Consider the following 14,824-nt stretch of genomic DNA (forward strand, 5'->3'; position numbering starts at 1 on the left):
ACACTAACACTCCAGTAACCAACACTAACACTCCAGTAACCCACACTAACACTTCAGAAACCCACACTAACACTCCAGTAACCCACACTAACACTCCAGTAACCCACACTAACACTCCAGTAAACTCCAGTAACCCACACTAACACTCCAGTAACCCACACTAACACTCCAGTAACCAACACTAACACTCCAGTAACCAACACTAACACTTCAGAAACCCACACTAACACTCCAGTAACCAACACTAACACTCCAGTAACCAACACTAACACTCCAGTAACCAACACTAACACTTCAGAAACCCACACTAACACTCCAGTAACCCACACTAACACTCAGGTAACATTAAAGGCGTCAGAATGCTTCAGTTCCGCCGAACCGAACGATGGGCTCACATACTCCCTTAAAAGACCTTCACTTGAAAAATGAGAAAAAAGTGGCAATAGTACTGTTTTGGGATGCCGTAGCCAGCATACTCTTCCTAAAATAGTCCCAATTTATCATAAAAAATTTGAAGAAATCTGTTATTAATTTTGACGCTTTTGCCGAGTTTTACATCTAAGATGTTTGTTACAGTATTTCTGAAATGAGAAAATGTGCATGAAAACGAGTCGTCTCTCATTGAATGACCAGTGTCAATGACCAGTGTTCCACGAAGGGGCATAGACTTCGGCTACCGACTTCGGCTTGCCTCAAGAAAATATTTTGTGCCCGAACAGCCCAAAAAAAAGTCCAAAACTAACAGAAACTAACAAAACTAACAGAAACTAACAAAATGTAGTCATAATATATGCACAAACTCTTCCAAACTGTTTTGGCTGAGAAGAATGTGGACACCTTAAGCTCTCTCACCTCCAACAACCTGTTAGTCAACCTCTGGTCTGTGAACCAGCAGCATGTGATGTTGCTGACTGCTCCGCTCTCTTGGAGCAGTACAGAAGGAGAGAGTTTAGGTTCCAGGAGGTCCGGTTTGACACTCGAATGACATGGGCGGAACATATTAACAGAGAAGTTGTCAAAAGAATGAACATATTGAATGTGATGCCTTGCCTGTCAGGAATGGAATGGGGGGCAGATGGAGTAGAGAGATAGAGAGATGTTGCAAACAGCAGAGTGGAACATGGTTCATACACACAGTAATATATGATATTATTATCTGTGTTGCCATGGCATTGGTTACCCTGGCAACATTAAGAGGGCAGATCTGTCATTTCTCACTGTAAATAAATATGACACACACACAAACACCAAGTCGAACACAGAACATGTAGAGAACTTCACCAACAAATCAAAATCGAGAACTGTGCATTACATTTACCCCTGAGTTGCAGCATTACGCTATGTCATCCAAACAAGCACACACACACACACACACACACACACACACACACACACACACACACACACACACACACACACACACACACACACACACACACACACACACACACACGTCATAATAGTTCTCACTTTTCATCTCGTTCTCTCGGGAATCTGACCCAGTTTGGGGATTTTCTATTTGGAGGGGCTGAGGGAAGTGGGGCTGGATCAGAGGGGGGTACAAATCAAATCAAATCAAATGTATTTATATAGCCCTTCGTACATCAGCTGATATCTCAAAGTGCTGTACAGAAACCCAGCCTAAAACCCCAAACAGCAAGCAATGCAGGTGTAGAAGCACAGTGGCAAGGAAAAACTCCCTAGAAAGGCCAAAACCTAGGAAGAAACCTAGAGGGGAACCAGGCTATGAGGGGTGACCAGTCCTCTTCTGGCTGTGCAGGGAGGAGATTATAACAGAACATGGCCAAGATGTTCAAATGTTCATAAATTACCAGCATGGTCAAATAATAGGTCTGGGACAGGTGGCACGTCCGGTGAACAGGTCAGGATTCCATAGCCGCAGGCAGAACAGTTGAAACTGGAGCAGCAGCACGGCCAGGTGGACTGGGGACAGCAAGGAGTCATCATGCCAGGTAGTCCTGAGGCATGGTCCTAGGGCTCAGGTCCTCAGAGAGAAAGAGAGAAAGAGAGAATTAGAGAGAGCATACTTAAATTCACACAGGCCACCGGATAAGACAGGAGAAGTACTCCAGATATAACAAACTGACCCTAGGCCCCCGACACATAAATTACTGCAGCATAAATACTGGAGGCTGAGACAGGAGGGGTCAGGAGACACTGTGGCTCCATCCGATGATAACCCAGGACAGTGCCAAACAGGAAGGATATAACCCCACCCACTTTGCCAAAGCACAGCCCCCACACCACTAGAGGGATATCTTCAACCACCAACTTACCATCCTGAGACAAGGCCGAGTATAGCCCACAAAGATCTCCGCCACGGCACAACCCAAGGGGGGGCGCCAACCCAGACAGGAAGATCACATCAGTGACTCAACCCACTCAAGTGACGCACCCCTCCTAGGGACGGCATGAAAGAGCACCAGTAAGCCAGTGACTCTGCCACTGTAATAGGGTTAGAGGCAGAGAATCCCCGTGGAAAGAGGGGAACCGGCCAGGCAGAGACAGCAAGGGTGGTTCGTTGCTCCAGAGCCTTTCCGTTCACCTTCACACTCCCGGGCCAGACTACACTCAATCATATGACCCACTGAAGAGATGAGTCTTCAGTAAAGACTTAAAGGTTGAGACCGAGTTTGTGTCTCTCACATGGGTAGACACACCATTCCATAAAAATTTAGCTCTATAGGAATTAGCTTAGAAATTCTAGGGACAATTAGGAGGCCTGCGTCTTGTGACTGTAGCGTACGTGTAGGTATGTACGGCAGGATCAAATCAGAGAGATAGATAGGAGCAAGCCCATGTAATGCTTTGTAGGTTAGCAGTAAAACCTTGAAATCAGCCCTTGCCTTGACAGGAAGCCAGTGTAGGGAGGCTAGCTCTGGAGTAGCTCTAGCAGCCGTATTTAGCACTAACTGAAGTTTATTTAGTGCTTTATCCGGGTAGCCGGAAAGTAGAGAAATGCAGTAGTCTAACCTAGAAGTAATAAAAGCATGGATACATTTTTCTGCATCATTTTTGGACAGAAAGCTTCAGATTTTTGCAATGTTATGTAGATGGAAAAAAGCTGTCCCCGAAACAGTCTTGATATGTTCGTCAAAAGAGAGATCAGGGTCCAGAGTAACACCGAGGTCCTTCACAGTTTTATTTGAGACGACTGTACAACTATTAAGATTAATTGTCAGATTCAACAGAAGATCTCTTTGTTTCTTGGGACCTAGAACAAGCATCTCTGTTTTGTCCGAGTTTAAAAGTAGAACGTTTGCAGCCATCCACTTCCTTATGTCTGAAACACAGGCTTCTAGCGAGGGCAATTTTGGGGCTTCACCATGTTTCATTGAAATGTACAGTTGTGTGTCATCTGCATAGCAGTGAAAATTAACATTATGTTTTCGAATGACATCCCCAAGAGGTCAAATATATAGTGAAAACAATAGTGGTCCTAAAACGGAACCTTGAGGAACACCGAAATTTACAGATGTTTTGTCAGAGGACAAACAATTCACAGAGACAAACTGATATCTTTCCGACAGATAAGATCTAAACCAGGCCAGAACTTGTCCGTGTAGACCAATTTGGGTTTCCAATCTCTCCAAAAGAATGTGGTGATCGATGGTATCAAAAGCAGCACTAAGGTCTAGGAGCACGAGGACAGATGCAGAACCTCGGTCTGATGCCATTAAAAGGTAATTTACCACCTTCACAAGTGCAGTCTCAGTGCTATATTGCGGTCTTACGGTTGGCTGTCGGTGCTGATGGATAGTGAGTGGTGGGCATAGGTTATGTGGACGCGTAAGTTCCCTGACGGAGAGATGTAACCTAGTCGGCCCTAAAGAATGTCTGTTACCACAGGGCGACAACACTGATTACTTAAGACAGGTAGGTTTGTGTGTGTGTGAGAGAGAGAGAGAGAGAGAGAGAGAGAGAGAAAGAATGTGAGTGAGTGCGGGGGCGAAAGGGAGTGTGTGTATATATTGCACGTGTGTGTGCTTGTGTATAATCTGGTGGTGTGTTGCTGTCAGTAATAAAGACGTGACCCCAGGACCTCAAATGACTGCTACGGACCAGGAAAGGAGAGGCCAACAATGCCTGCAGCGTTCTGCCTGAACGAGACAAACAGGAAACACACACCAAGGTGCCTCGTGCCTGCTGGTGCCCTTCGGTCTGAGATGCAGCAGTGTCATAAACCAGCATGCATTTCCATTAGTAGAGCTCTTTATATAACTACACTGCTCTGACTGTTGTTGCCCAACACAAAACACACTCCATTTACAGTATAGTGTGTCTGTGTGTGTTCCAGGTAGCCACGTTGTGTCTGGCAGAAGTGGTTCGTTACTTGGAACTGCTGTCTGACCAATCAAACTTCAGCTCCTTCAGCTTGACCTCAGCTTGACTCACCCAGTGCATGAGACAGGACAGTGCTGCTGTACAGGCCCTCAACCTCTTCAAGGCAAGTGTGTGTGGCTGCACAACTTAGCCGTACAGCCCTCAACAGTGACGGCATAGTGAGTAAACATGGCAGTTCCGGGTAACACCGAAGATTGTGCCCTCTCTTCTGCTGCCACCTTCATGTCTTTCCTATTACTAGAAACACTATAGTGTTGTGTGTGTGTAGATTTTTAGCTTTTCAGCTCGGGGATTCAATCTAGCAACCTTTCAGTTACTGGCCCAACGCTCTAACCACTAGGCTGACTGACTGACTGATTCTCACACACACAAGTTTGAACAGTGCTCGGCAACACTGCAGGACTGTTACCATGGGTCAGACCCCTGCCTTTCTGGTGTCACACACAATGCTGAGGGGAGGACGGCTCATAATAATGTCTGGAACGGAGCAAATGGAATGGTTTAAAACGCATGTGTTTGATGTATTTGATACCATTCCACTGATTCCTCTCCAGCCATTACCACGAGCCCATCCTCCCCAATTAAGGAGCCACCAACCTTCTGTGAAACACACTGTCGAAGATGTACACACACACACACTAACTCTCTAGCACCATCCTATGTTCTGTGAAGGCGCCAGATGCTGTAGAAGGAAGTGTTGATCTCACTGCTCAGAGACCTGCGGGCTGACTTCAAGTACAGAGAGATGATACAACAACGGATATAAACCAGGTAGAGTGTGTGTGTGTGTGTGTGTGTGTGTGGAGAACCATGAGTTCCTGGTGAAGGCGTCGTTTGACACGGTGCTCTCTGAGCTGAGGGAGAAGATGAACACACTGGAACAGCCTGCAGACGGAACAGCACAGCACATGAACTGGACACACAATTTAATAGTGTTTGTATATGTAGGTCTGGATGCTGAAGAGGAGGAGTCTGACAGCGTGTTGGGTTTTTACCTGAAGGTGACCTGTAAAGAGGAGTCTGACAGTGTGTTGGGTTTTACCTGAAGGTGACCTGTAAAGAGGAGAGGAGTCTGACAACGTGTTGGGTTTTACCTGAAGGTGACCTGTAAAGAGGAGTCTGACAGTGTGTTGGGGTTTTACCTGAAGGTGACCTGTAAAGAGGAGTCTGACAGCGTGTTGGGGTTTTACCTGAAGGTGACCTGTAAAGAGGTGAGGAGTCTGACAGCGTGTTGGGTTTTACCTGAAGGTGACCTGTAAAGAGGAGTCTGACAGCGTGTTGGGGTTTTACCTGAAGGTGACCTGTAAAGAGGAGTCTGACAGCGTGTTGGGGTTTTACCTGAAGGTGACCTGTAAAGAGGAGAGGAGTCTGACAGCGTGTTGGGTTTTACCTGAAGGTGACCTGTAAAGAGGAGTCTGACAGCGTGTTGGGGTTTTACCTGAAGGTGACCTGTAAAGAGGAGTCTGACAGCGTGTTGGGGTTTTACCTGAAGGTGACCTGTAAAGAGGAGAGGAGTCTGACAGCGTGTTGGGTTTTACCTGAAGGTGACCTGTGAAGAGGAGAGGAGTCTGACAGCGTGTTGGGTTTTACTTGAAGGTGACCTGTAAAGAGGAGTCTGACAGCGTGTTGGGGTTTTACCTGAAGGTGACCTGTAAAGAGGAGTCTGACAGCGTGTTGGGTTTTACCTGAAGGTGACCTGTAAAGAGGAGAGGAGTCTGACAGCGTGTTGGGTTTTACTTGAAGGTGACCTGTAATGAGGAGAGGAGTCTGACAGCGTGTTGGGTTTTACCTGAAGGTGACCTGTAAAGAGGAGTCTGACAGCGTGTTGGGTTTTACCTGAAGGTGACCTGTAAAGAGGAGAGGAGTCTGACAGTGTGTTGGGGTTTTACCTGAAGGTGACCTGTAAAGAGGAGTCTGACAGCGTGTTGGGTTTTACCTGAAGGTGACCTGTAAAGAGGAGTCTGACAGCGTGTTGGGGTTTTACCTGAAGGTGACCTGTAAAGAGGAGTCTGACAGTGTGTTGGGGTTTTACCTGAAGGTGACCTGTAAAGAGGAGTCTGACAGCGTGTTGGGGTTTTACCTGAAGGTGACCTGTAAAGAGGAGTCTGACAGCGTGTTGGGGTTTTACCTGAAGGTGACCTGTAAAGAGGAGAGGAGTCTGACAGCGTGTTGGGTTTTACCTGAAGGTGACCTGTAAAGAGGAGTCTGACAGCGTGTTGGGTTTTACCTGAAGGTGACCTGTAAAGAGGATTCTGACAGCGTGTTGGGGTTTTACCTGAAGGTGACCTGTAAAGAGGAGTCTGACAGCGTGTTGGGGTTTTACCTGAAGGTGACCTGTAAAGAGGAGAGGAGTCTGACAGCGTGTAGGGTTTTACCTGAAGGTGACCTGTAAAGAGGAGTCTGACAGCGTGTTGGGGTTTTACCTGAAGGTGACCTGTAAAGAGGAGTCTGACAGCGTGTTGGGGTTTTACCTGAAGGTGACCTGTAAAGAGGAGAGGAGTCTGACAGCGTGTTGGGTTTTACCTGAAGGTGACCTGTAAAGAGGACTCTGACAGCGTGTTGGGGTTTTACCTGAAGGTGACCTGTAAAGAGGAGTCTGACAGCGTGTTGGGGTTTTACCTGAAGGTGACCTGTAAAGAGGAGAGGAGTCTGACAGCGTGTTGGGTTTTACCTGAAGGTGACCTGTGAAGAGGAGAGGAGTCTGACAGCGTGTTGGGTTTTACCTGAAGGTGACCTGTAAAGAGGAGTCTGACAGCGTGTTGGGTTTTACTTGAAGGTGACCTGTAAAGAGGAGTCTGACAGCGTGTTGGGGTTTTACCTGAAGGTGACCTGTAAAGAGGAGTCTGACAGCGTGTTGGGTTTTACCTGAAGGTGACCTGTAAAGAGGAGAGGAGTCTGACAGCGTGTTGGGTTTTACTTGAAGGTGACCTGTAATGAGGAGAGGAGTCTGACAGCGTGTTGGGTTTTACTTGAAGGTGACCTGTAATGAGGAGAGGAGCCTGACAGCGTGTTGGGTTTTACCTGAAGGTGACCTGTAAAGAGGAGAGGAGTCTGACAGCGTGTTGGGTTTTACCTGAAGGTGACCTGTAAAGAGGAGTCTGACAGTGTGTTGGGGTTTTACCTGAAGGTGACCTGTAAAGAGAAGAGGAGTCTGACAGCGTGTTGGGTTTTACCTGAAGGTGACCTGTAAAGAGGAGTCTGACAGCGTGTTGGGGTTTTACCTGAAGGTGACCTGTAAAGAGGAGAGGAGTCTGACAGCGTGTTGGGTTTTACCTGAAGGTGACCTGTAAAGAGGAGTCTGACAGCGTGTTGGGTTTTTACCTTTTTTTTAAAAAAATTTAATTTTTATTTCACCTTTATTTAACCGGGTAGGCTAGTTGAGAACACCTTTATTTAACCAGGTAGGCTAGTTGAGAACACCTTTATTTAACCAGGTAGGCTAGTTGAGAACACCTTTATTTAACCAGGTAGGCTAGTTGAGAACAAGTTCTCATTTGCAACTGCGACCTGGCCAAGATAAAGCATAGCAGTGTGAGCATACAACAAAGAGTTACACATGGAGTAAACAATTAACAAGTCAATAACACAGTAGAAAACAAAGGGGGGGTCTATATACAATGTGTGCAAAAGGCATGAGGAGGTAGGCAAATAATTACAATTTTGCAGATTAACACTGGAGTGATAAAAGATCAGATGGTCATGTACAGGTAGAGATATTGGTGTGCAGAAGAGCAGAAAAGTAAATAAATAAAAACAGTATGGGGATGAGGTAGGTGAAAAGGGTGGGCTATTTACCAATAGACTATGTACAGCTGCAGCGATCGGTTAGCTGCTCAGATAGCTGATGTTTGAAGTTGGTGAGGGAGATGAAAGTCTCCAACTTCAGCGATTTTTGCAATTCGTTCCAGTCACAGGCAGCAGAGTACTGGAACGAAAGGCGGCCAAATGAGGTGTTGGCTTTAGGGATGATCAGTGAGATACACCTGCTGGAGCGCGTGCTACGGATGGGTGTTGCCATCGTGACCAGTGAGCTGAGATAAGGCGGAGCTTTACCTAGCATAGACTTGTAGATGACCTGGAGCCAGTGGGTCTGGCGACGAATATGTAGCGAGGGCCAGCCGACTAGAGCATACAAGTCGCAGTGGTGGGTGGTATAAGGTGCTTTAGTGACAAAACGGATGGCACTGTGATAGACTGCATCCAGTTTGCTGAGTAGAGTGTTGGAAGCCATTTTGTAGATGACATCGCCGAAGTCGAGGATCGGTAGGATAGTCAGTTTTACTAGGGTAAGCTTGGCGGCTTGAGTGAAGGAGGCTTTGTTGCGGAATAGAAAGCCGACTCTTGATTTGATTTTCGATTGGAGATGTTTGATATGAGTCTGGAAGGAGAGTTTGCAGTCTAGCCAGACACCTAGGTACTTATAGACGTCCACATATTCTAGGTCGGAACCATCCAGGGTGGTGATGCTAGTCGGGCATGCAGGTGCAGGCAGCGACCGGTTGAAAAGCATGCATTTGGTTTTACTAGCGTTTAAGAGCAGTTGGAGGCCACGGAAGGAGTGTTGTATGGCATTGAAGCTTGTTTGGAGGTTAGATAGCACAGTGTCCAAAGACGGGCCGAAAGTATATAGAATGGTGTCGTCTGCGTAGAGGTGGATCAGGGAATCGCCCGCAGCAAGAGCAACATCATTGATATACACAGAGAAAAGAGTCGGCCCGAGAATTGAACCCTGTGGCACCCCCATAGAGACTGCCAGAGGACCGGACAGCATGCCCTCCGATTTGACACACTGAACTCTGTCTGCAAAGTAATTGGTGAACCAGGCAAGGCAGTCATCCGAAAAACCGGGGCTACTGAGTCTGCCGATAAGAATATGGTGATTGACAGAGTCGAAAGCCTTGGCAAGGTCGATGAAGACGGCTGCACAGTACTGTCTTTTATCGATGGCGGTTATGATGTCGTTTAGTACCTTGAGTGTGGCTGAGGTGCACCCATGACCGGCTCGGAAACCAGATTGCACAGCGGAGAAGGTACGGTGGGATTCGAGATGGTCAGTGACCTGTTTGTTGACTTGGCTTTCGAAGACCTTAGATAGGCAGGGCAGGATGGATATAGGTCTGTAACAGTTTGGGTCCAGGGTGTCTCCCCCTTTGAAGAGGGGGATGACTGCGGCAGCTTTCCAATCCTTGGGGATCTCAGACGAGATGAAAGAGAGGTTGAACAGGCTGGTAATAGGGGTTGCGACAATGGTGGCAGATAGTTTCAGAAATAGAGGGTCCAGATTGTCAAGCCCAGCTGATTTGTACGGGTCCAGGTTTTACCTGAAGGTGACCTGTAAAGAGGAGTCTGACAGCGTGTTGGGGTTTTACCTGAAGGTGACCTGTAAAGAGGAGAGGAGTCTGACAGCGTGTTGGGTTTTACCTGAAGGTGACCTGTGAAGAGGAGAGGAGTCTGACAGCGTGTTGGGTTTTACCTGAAGGTGACCTGTAAAGAGGAGTCTGACAGCGTGTTGGGTTTTACTTGAAGGTGACCTGTAAAGAGGAGTCTGACAGCGTGTTGGGGTTTTACCTGAAGGTGACCTGTAAAGAGGAGTCTGACAGCGTGTTGGGTTTTACCTGAAGGTGACCTGTAAAGAGGAGAGGAGTCTGACAGCGTGTTGGGTTTTACTTGAAGGTGACCTGTAATGAGGAGAGGAGTCTGACAGCGTGTTGGGTTTTACTTGAAGGTGACCTGTAATGAGGAGAGGAGCCTGACAGCGTGTTGGGTTTTACCTGAAGGTGACCTGTAAAGAGGAGAGGAGTCTGACAGCGTGTTGGGTTTTACCTGAAGGTGACCTGTAAAGAGGAGAGGAGTCTGACAGCGTGTTGGGTTTTACCTGAAGGTGACCTGTAAAGAGGAGTCTGACAGCGTGATGGGTTTTACCTGAAGGTGACCTGTAAAGAGGAGAGGAGTCTGACAGCGTGTTGGGTTTTACCTGAAGGTGACCTGTAAAGAGGAGTCTGACAGCGTGTTGGGTTTTACCTGAAGGTGACCTGTGAAGAGGAGAGGAGTCTGACAGCGTGTTGGGTTTTACCTGAAGGTGACCTGTAAAGAGGAGACTGACAGCGTGTTGGGTTTTACCTGAAGGTGACCTGTAAAGAGGAGAGGAGTCTGACAACGTGTTGGGTTTTACCTGAAGGTGACCTGTAAAGAGGAGTCTGACAGTGTGTTGGGGTTTTACCTGAAGGTGACCTGTAAAGAGGAGTCTGACAGTGTGTTGGGGTTTTACCTGAAGGTGACCTGTAAAGAGGAGTCTGACAGCGTGTTGGGTTTTACTTGAAGGTGACCTGTAAAGAGGAGTCTGACAGCGTGTTGGGTTTTACCTGAAGGTGACCTGTGAAGAGGAGAGGAGTCTGACAGCGTGTTGGGTTTTACCTGAAGGTGACCTGTAAAGAGGAGACTGACAGCGTGTTGGGTTTTACCTGAAGGTGACCTGTAAAGAGGAGAGGAGTCTGACAGCGTGTTGGGGTTTTACCTGAAGGTGACCTGTAAAGAGGAGAGGAGTCTGACAGCGTGTTGGGTTTTACCTGAAGGTGACCTGTGAAGAGGAGAGGAGTCTGACAGCGTGTTGGGTTTTACCTGAAGGTGACCTGTAAAGAGGAGACTGACAGCGTGTTGGGTTTTACCTGAAGGTGACCTGTAAAGAGGAGAGGAGTCTGACAGCGTGTTGGGTTTTACCTGAAGGTGACCTGTAAAGAGGAGAGGAGTCTGACAGCGTGTTGGGTTTTACCTGAAGGTGACCTGTAAAGAGGAGACTGACAGCGTGTTGGGTTTTACCTGAAGGTGACCTGTAAAGAGGAGAGGAGTCTGACAGCGTGTTGGGTTTTTACCTGAAGGTGACCTGTAAAGAGGAGAGGAGTCTGACAGCGTGTTGGGTTTTACCTGAAGGTGACCTGTGAAGAGGAGAGGAGACTGACAGCGTGTTGGGTTTTACCTGAAGGTGACCTGTAAAGAGGAGAGGAGTCTGACAGCGTGTTGGGTTTTACCTGAAGGTGACCTGTGAAGAGGAGAGGAGTCTGACAGCGTGTTGGGTTTTACCTGAAGGTGACCTGTAAAGAGGAGAGGAGTCTGACAGCGTGTTGGGTTTTACCTGAAGGTGACCTGTAAAGAGGAGAGGAGTCTGACAGCGTGTTGGGTTTTACCTGAAGGTGACCTGTAAAGAGGAGAGTAGTCTGACAGCGTGTTGGGTTTTACCTGAAGGTGACCTGTGAAGAGGAGAGGAGTCTGACAGCGTGTTGGGTTTTACCTGAAGGTGACCTGTAAAGAGGAGAGGAGTCTGACAGCGTGTTGGGTTTTACCTGAAGGTGACCTGTAAAGAGGAGAGGAGTCTGACAGCGTGTTGGGTTTTACCTGAAGGTGACCTGTAAAGAGGAGAGGAGTCTGACAGCGTGTTGGGTTTTACCTGAAGGTGACCTGTAAAGAGGAGAGGAGTCTGACAGCGTGTTGGGTTTTACCTGAAGGTGACCTGTAAAGAGGAGAGGAGTCTGACAGCGTGTTGGGTTTTACCTGAAGGTGACCTGTAAAGAGGAGAGGAGTCTGACAGCGTGTTGGGTTTTACCTGAAGGTGACCTGTAAAGAGGAGAGGAGTCTGACAGCGTGTTGGGTTTTACCTGAAGGTGACCTGTAAAGAGGAGTCTGACAGCATGTTGGGTTTTACCTGAAGGTGACCTGTAAAGAGGAGAGGAGTCTGACAGCGTGTTGGGTTTTACCTGAAGGTGACCTGTAAAGAGGAGAGGAGTCTGACAGCGTGTTGGGGTTTTACCTGAAGGTGACCTGTAAAGAGGAGAGGAGTCTGACAGCGTGTTGGGTTTTACCTGAAGGTGACCTGTAAAGAGGAGAGGAGTCTGACAGCGTGTTGGGTTTTACCTGAAGGTGACCTGTAAAGAGGAGAGGAGTCTGACAGCGTGTTGGGTTTTACCTGAAGGTGACCTGTAAAGAGGAGAGGAGTCTGACAGCGTGTTGGGTTTTACCTGAAGGTGACCTGTAAAGAGGAGAGGAGTCTGACAGCGTGTTGGGTTTTACCTGAAGGTGACCTGTAAAGAGGAGAGGAGTCTGACAGCGTGTTGGGTTTTACCTGAAGGTGACCTGTAAAGAGGAGAGGAGTCTGACAGCGTGTTGGGTTTTACCTGAAGGTGACCTGTAAAGAGGAGAGGAGTCTGACAGCGTGTTGGGTTTTACCTGAAGGTGACCTGTAAAGAGGAGAGGAGTCTGACAGCGTGTTGGGGTTTTACCTGAAGGTGACCTGTAAAGAGGAGAGGAGTCTGACAGCGTGTTGGGGTTTTACCTGAAGGTGACCTGTAAAGAGGAGAGGAGTCTGACAGCGTGTTGGGTTTTACCTGAAGGTGACCTGTAAAGAGGAGAGGAGTCTGACAGCGTGTTGGGTTTTACCCGAAGGTGACCTGTAAAGAGGAGAGGAGTCTGACAGCGTGTTGGGTTTTACCTGAAGGTGACCTGTAAAGAGGAGAGGAGTCTAAGCAACAATAAGTTCCCTATGCTGGACGTACAGAAGAACAGAGTCCGGTTCAGCAACAGGTCTGTCGCAATATGATCACTTTCTGTGTGTGTGTGTGTGTGTGTGTGTGTGCAGTCAGCTGAGTTCTCTGAATGAGGAGTATGAGGCTCACAATGCCATCGCCTCGGGTGAGAACAAACACACACTCTGCAACTTCTTATCAGTACAATTTTAATTAGAATTAGAGATCCATGTAGGAATTGAATTTCTAAATATTTCCTGTTGCCCCCCCCCTTTAAACTATGTCCTTTGACCTCCCCAGGCTATGTGGACTCCCTGCAGTCGTTGAGTGATGTCGTCGCCCAGCTGGATGCAGTGATCGGCTTCTCTGTGGCCTCTATTTCCACCCCATCCCCTACACCAGGCCTCCTGGCTGTGGACTGCAGGGGTCTAGAGCTCCAACAGGCCATGCCCACCCTGCCTGGAGTCAAGACACAGCCTTCATAGAGCAGAGCTTATACAGTGCCGTCAGAAAGTATTCAGACCTCTTGACCATTTTCACATTTTGTTACTTTACAGCATTATTTTAAAATTGATTACAATTGTTTTTTTTTCTCAATCTAAACACAATACTCCATAATGACAAAGCTAAATCAGCTTGGCCGGGCAGTTTCTATACATTTTTGCTCATTTATAAAAATTGGCTGTGTGCTTAGGGTGTTGTCTTGTTGGAAGAAAAACCTTCGCCCCAGTCTGAGGTCCTGAGGCTTCTGGAGCAGGTTTTCATCAAGGATCTCTCTGTACTTTGCTTCGTTTATCTTTCCCTCAATCCTGACTAGTCTCCCAGTCCTGCGGTTGTTAGAGATGGTGCCAGGTTTCCTCCAAACATGACGATTGGCATTCAGGCCAAAGAGTTCAATCTTGCTTTCATCAGACCAGAGGTTCTTGTTTCTCATGGTCTGAGAGTCTTTTGGTGCCTTTTGGCAAACTCCAAACGGGCTGTCATGTGCCTTTTTTTACTAAGGAGTGGCTTCCGTCTGGCCATTCTACCATAAAGGCCTGATTAGTGGAGTGCTGCAGAGATGGTTGTCCTTCTGGAAGGTTCTCCCATCTCCACAGAGGAATTTTGGATCTCTGTCAGAGTGAAAATCGGGTTCTTGGTCACCTCCCTGACCAAGGCCCTTCTCTCCGATTGCTCAGTTTGGCCGGGCAGCCAGCTCTAGGAAGAGTCTTGGTGGTTCCAAACTTCTTCCATTTAAGAATGATGGAGGCCACTGTGTTCTTGGGGACCTTCAATGCTGCAGAAATATTTTGGTACCCTTCCTAAAATCTGTGCCTCGACAAAATCCTGTTTCGGAGCTCTACGGATAATTCCTTCGACCTCATGGCTTAGTTTTTGCTCTGACACAAACTGTGTGACCGTATATACAGGTGTGTGCCTTTCCAAATCATGTCCAATCAATGTAACAAAATGTGGAAAAAGTCAAAAGTCTGAATACTTTCCGAATGCACCGTATATCATCACACACACAGTGCTCTGTTTGCCTGTGTGTAGAAGATGGGGGTGAACTACATGAACATCTTGGCCATGTTCTGTTATAATCTCCACCCGGCACAGCCAGAAGAGGACTGGCCACCCCACATAGCCTGGTTCCTCTCTAGGTTTCTTCCTAGGTTTTGGCCTTTCTAGGGAGTTTTTCCTAGCCACCGTGCTTCTACACCTGCATTGCTTGCTGTTTGGGGTTTTAGGCTGGGTTTCTGTACAGCACTTTGAGATATCAGCTGATGTACGAAGGGCTATATCAATAATTTTGATTTGATTTGATGAATGTCGAATGTTTGATATGAGGTGACAATACAGAATATCACCTTTTATTTGAGGGTATTGTCATCTCTGATTTACCATTTAGAAATGAAAGCACTTTATGTATCTAGTCCCCCCATTTGAAGGTGTCATAAGTATTTGAA

Source organism: Oncorhynchus kisutch, linkage group LG20, assembly GCF_002021735.2.
Source record: "Oncorhynchus kisutch isolate 150728-3 linkage group LG20, Okis_V2, whole genome shotgun sequence".
Taxonomy (NCBI): domain Eukaryota; kingdom Metazoa; phylum Chordata; class Actinopteri; order Salmoniformes; family Salmonidae; genus Oncorhynchus; species Oncorhynchus kisutch.